At 45.0% G+C, this 5605-nt stretch overlaps 1 pseudogene; it reads left to right on the plus strand.

Annotated features, from left to right (window-relative positions):
• Positions 1-3514: 3514 nt before the first annotated feature.
• On the plus strand, positions 3515-5064 carry LOC109884767 (YTH domain-containing family protein 1 pseudogene; annotated as a pseudogene).
• The last annotated feature ends 541 nt before the right edge of the window (positions 5065-5605 follow it).

Genomic DNA, 5605 nt, shown 5'->3' on the forward strand with positions numbered 1-5605 from the left:
TATAGTGTAGTTTGGATAGTCTAGTACCTTTTGCATGTCAGTTAGCTAAATAAAGGATAGTCAAAAACCTAATCTACATCATTTGTTTGGTCTGAGTTAGTGAAAAAAAATGAAATACTTTCTGGAAGAGTTGACTTTGACATGGACACTTAGACAGGAGAGATTTATGCAGAACATATCCCCCCACACACACACACATTTAGTGACTCACTGTGTTGATTATGTTGTTGTGACTAGCCGTTAATTGCGTGTTAGACATTGAGAGGCTGGCAGAACAGGCAGGTAGTGACGCACAGCACGGGCCTTGAGGTCACAGCCTGATTCACTTCCAGGTTACTACTTGTTTCCCAGCAAGGGCCAGAGAGGTATCCTACGAAGCAGGTTTGAGGAGTTAGCGAAGTAACTTCGGTCTAGTGAGTTCAGCTCGGATATTCAGTCATATGAATGTGGTTCACTTTCTAGCTAGAGCCATTTCTATGGCAACGAATCCTTCAGAACTATCCTGCTCCAGTGCAGACTAGCTCAAGGCTAACTCCCCTGAATGAAGTGACTGTGCTGCAGGTTGAGGACCAGTGAAATCAGATTCCTTCCCTCTAGCAAAGATTGAGTTGTCATCCCCTTCATTTGAGGAAGACGACTGATTAAATATTTAATTAAATGTTTTCGTGGGAAAAAATTGTAATGTGAAAATATTACACATTTAGTAATTACAATGCATTTTAAACTTCATGCATTGTATGTCGGAGTGGGGAAATAAAGTTGCTTGTGCATTGATAAGCAAAGACGACCAATAAGTAACAAAATAAAGACGGCACTTCTAAAATCCGATTTTGTGGGAGCTGGCGTAGCCTACATGCGTATCCCCTTGGTGTCTGAGCTGAGTGACAGTGTTCAGAAAGGCTACCTTGACCACTAAGCACACTTCAAAATGCCCTTCACCTAACTCACCTGTTATGGTTGAGAAAGGAATCCTTCCTCACTCTTTCTGTCTAAAATTCTAACTATTGTGTGTTGTTGTTTCAGTGTAAAAAAGGCCTTAAATCTTTGAATCAAGGTTTCACATTCCCCAACGTAGGCTAGGCCGCTCAAATTCAAATCAGGACCTCAAAGCGATTTTGACGCCGCTAATGATGTCACTAAATGTCAAAAGTGACTTTTCGTTGCATGTTAGGAAAACTTACGCAGCAGGTTAGGAGAATTAACGTAGCAGGTTAGGAGAATTTGGTTAAGGTTAGGAAAATGATTTATGAAAATGCCAAAATTCTCCCCCACCTGATTAGAACGTGCAACTTTTGATATCACTTTGACCTTAGCTGCATCCCTTCTAGAAATGACCACTCAAAGCAATATCCAGTGCTTTTTTAAAATTATTTCCCTCTAATAAAGGACTGATTCAGACCTGGGAGACGAGGCATTTATTATCAGGTAAAAACAGAGAGGAAGAGGCGACATGAGTGATAACCGGTCCAAAAATCGTTTCTCCAGCTCGTGGCATTTTGTTCACCAAGCGATGAGTTTTTGTATGGAGGTCAGTGTCGAATTTGGGTGCATGGGTTATATGATCAAATCATAGTTTCGTAATGATTAGGTTGTTACGAGTGTACTGGTATAAGTAGGACACGTCAACTTTGAGGAAAAACACTTTATATCGGTGTTGTGCCTGGTCATCACTAGTTACCACAACAACAAAATCGTTAATCCTGCCTATTTAATCCATTTAGAGATTATTATTTAATCCATTTAGAATAAGGTTGTAACATAACAAAGTGAAGGGGTCTGTATATGGTTGAGATTATTATTTAATCCATTTAGAATAAGGCTGTAACAAAGTGGAATAAGTCGAGGTGTGAATACTTTCTGAAGGCACAGTATATTATCCACCACCTGAGGAAGTGGTAACTCTAAATATGATACTTTCTGAAGGCATGGTATATTATCCACCACCTGAGGAAGTGGGAACTCTAAATATGATACTTTCTGAAGGCATGGTATATTATCCACCACCTGAGGAAGTGGGAACTCTAAATGATAATGTTGGTATATTGCCATGTAGGCTAATTGATTAATCAATCAGTAAATGCATGCTAATGTCCTACAATACCTTTCCAGCACTAGGGTTAGGCTACTTGATGTAGGCCTATTCACTGCAAATGGCTCGCTGTGCTGCGAGAGCGTATCGAAACCATACTACAGCCTACTCCGGTTGTAAAGTCGTGGCATGAACTCCATATTAAGAGATAAATTAATGACTCACACAAAAGTTGTGACACTCCTCTCTGTAAGTACAACAACAGTAATTGCTTTGGAAACGGTATTTTTTCCCCGCAATTGCTTTTTTGAGCAACGGTCATATGCTTGTGCATTTCTCCGAATATATCTCTCCATCCTCCGTGTGCACAGTGGGGAGAAGGAGTGAGAGTGGCACAGCATCTGACAGCGAAACCGGGACATGCAAACACTTTCATAACAGGGATCAACGTAATGCATAGGCTATTTCTGTTGACCAAATAAGGGTTTTAGAACCATCTACAGGAACGTACCACGTACACAAAATACTTCTGTAACAGAAAGACAGGTGTCTGTAGTTTTCTTTTTATCGTCCCAGCTCCAGCCCCAGCTCTAGCCTTACATTTTACAGTTGGTTTTCACAGTGGAGTGGACATTCTAGGTGGATAATACAATTATACATTTGCTTTATGAGTTGTGTGTGACTCTAGGGTGGCAACACATATATTCTAAATGATTTCAAAATGGGACTTTCTCCATTCTGATTGGTTTATACTGTTCAACTTCAACCTAAAATCATTTCCTGCATTTCCATCAATTTCTGCATTTCCTGCCTTCATTTGAGATCATTTCCACACTGCCACGATATGGGAAAAAATACTAGGCTTTATTTTTAACCAAATGTTGCAATTGCAATTTGACTTGTGATTCATAGCAAAACACTTTGGTGACCTGTTGGAATCATGGAAATATCATGATTATTATAAATCTATAGTTAGAATATAATAGTGGACACTTTGAACACAGTGTTGTTTTGCATGACAATGAATGAAAATGCCAGGGAGGACTTATTGCTACAGGGTAGGAACCAAAGTGTTGACAAGGGTTTCCTAGGGGACCCTATAATATTTGGCTACATTGAATGTGGCTCTATTAAGCTGTACCTGCGCCACAACTCCTGGATGTTTCATCCTATAACTTGTTCTATATCTTTTAAAATAGTGAGCCAACATGTTTTCATCACTTTTATTTCCCTGACTGATCAGAACTCATTTTGTCCTGCTCTCTCTTGTCTCTCTGCAGAAGACATGTAGTGAGCAATATGTGTGGAACATCAAATCACAACAAAAACACAGTATTGAATCGCAATACATATAAAACTTGCACCCAGACCTATATTTTTCCCCATTTACTAGCTGGGTGTTTTGTGAACAACTGTTTATTAGTGTTGCATAATGTTAAGCAAGCACCAAAAGACATGAAACATATTTTTAAATCACTGTCATAGATGATTTACGTCATTGTTCTACCTCCACAGAGCAACAGCTACCAGTCCATGACTGACCCCTACCTGTCCAGCTACGATGCCCCCTCCATCAGCTTCCCCTACCCCCTCACCGAGGCCCCCATTCCTTACCTCACCCCCTACGGACCCTTGAGCAATGGAGACCACCACTTTATGCCCATGTTTGGCCAGCCTGGAGGGCTTGGTAACAGTATTTACCCCCATCGTTTGAACTTTTTCCCTGAGAACCCCACCTTCTCCACCTGGGGCACCAGTGGCTCCCAGGGCCAGCAGGTAGCTATAGCTACCCTCCCAGCTCCCTGGGTGCACCCTGGTGCCTGACAGCCAGACAGGCTTCCACAGCGACACCATCAACAAGGTTCCAGGCATGAACAGCCTGGAGCAGGGCATGGTGGGCCTAAAAATCGGTGGTGACATCACAGGCCAGGGGTCAGGGGACAAGGCTGTGGGCTCTGTGATTGGTGGACCGCCGGCAGTGGTGCAGGGGAACGGGGGTACGCCCATCGGTATGCCCCTGCCCAAGCCCACCTCATGAGCAGCCATTGCCAGTAAGCCGGCCAAGCCCCAGCAGCTGAAGGCCAAGATGAAACCAGGCATGTCCAGCCCTGGAGGAGCCCTGCCCCCTCCACCCATCAAACACAACATGGACATTGGCACCTGGGACAACGAGGGGCCTGTGAATAAAGTGGCCCAAGCCCCCATGCAGCAGAACCCCATGCAGCCCCCTCCCCAGTCCCTGGTGCAGGAGCAGATACAGCCCATGGCCTTACAGCACCAGCACCACCAGCCCCCTCAACCCTACCAGAACCACACCCAAACCCCACCACCCCAGACCTGCTGGGTTGCACCGAGCAACCGTAACTTTGGCTACGGGCAGATAGGGGCCGGAATGGATGATGGCAGTATGATTGCAGTAGTTGCCGGGGTAACGGTGCCCCCCTCGGTCCTGCCAGTATGGTACCTGGTGGAGCAGAGAACCACCCGGTGCTGGAGAAGCTGCGTGCAGCTCACAGCTACAACCCCAGGGAGTTTGAGTGGAACCTGAAGAGCGGCCGGGTGTTCATCATCAAGAGCTACTCTGAGGACGACATCCACTGCTCCATCAAGTACTCCATCTGGTGCAGCACCGAGCACGGCAACAAGCGCCTGGACGGGGCCCTCCGGGGCCTCAACTTTAAGGGACCGTCTACCTGCTGTTCAGGGTCAACGGCAGTGGCCACTTCTACGGCGTGGCAGAGATGCTATCGCACGTGGACTACGGCATTAGCGCTGGCGTGTGGGCGCAGGACAAGTGGAAGGGTAAGTTTGATGTGGACTGGCTGTTTGTGAAGGACGTGCCCAACAGCCAGCTGCGCCACATCCGCCTTGAGAACAACGACAACAAGCCGGTGACCAACTCCCGGGACACCCAGGAAGTCCCTCTGGAGAAGGCCAAGCAGGTGCGGAAGATCATCAAGGGTTACAAGCACACCATCTCCATCTTCGATGACTTCTCCCGCTATGAGAAGAGGCAGGAGGAGGAGGTGGGTTAGATACACTGGTCTGGTTAAGTCCATCCACTCCGGATGCTAAACAATCTCTCATAAAGTTGGATTGATGTTTACCTGTTTCAAAGGCTGTCATTTGAAACAGGTAAAAGACATTTGATTAATTGACATTGTTTTGTCGTTTGTCATCTTGGTGAATATGAAATGGTATGCCTATCATGATCAGTTTAGAGCCTATCGTATCCCTTCAACAGATGTCCATCTGAAGTTGCTTTATATACTGCCACCTCTTCTTCTCTCCCTCTACTCCTGCTGTCAGGTGTTTGAGCCACCTGCACCCATCCAGAACCGAACTTGACTGGATCAGGTCCATGTCCAGCTTCCCTTAACTGGGATCACTTTTTGGTGACTGTTGTGGTTTACATTTATTTATTGGAGTGTTATTTAATGGATACTAATTCAATGTTATTCATGTCCTTCTCTTGTCTCCCCACAGTAGTGCCAAAACAGGAGTTAACAACAGTAGAAGACATTTATCCCTGGCTTGATCAACATTTACAGCAGGACTTTTGATTTAAAAGAAAGA

Source organism: Oncorhynchus kisutch, linkage group LG27 (genome assembly GCF_002021735.2).
Source record: "Oncorhynchus kisutch isolate 150728-3 linkage group LG27, Okis_V2, whole genome shotgun sequence".
NCBI lineage: Eukaryota > Metazoa > Chordata > Actinopteri > Salmoniformes > Salmonidae > Oncorhynchus > Oncorhynchus kisutch.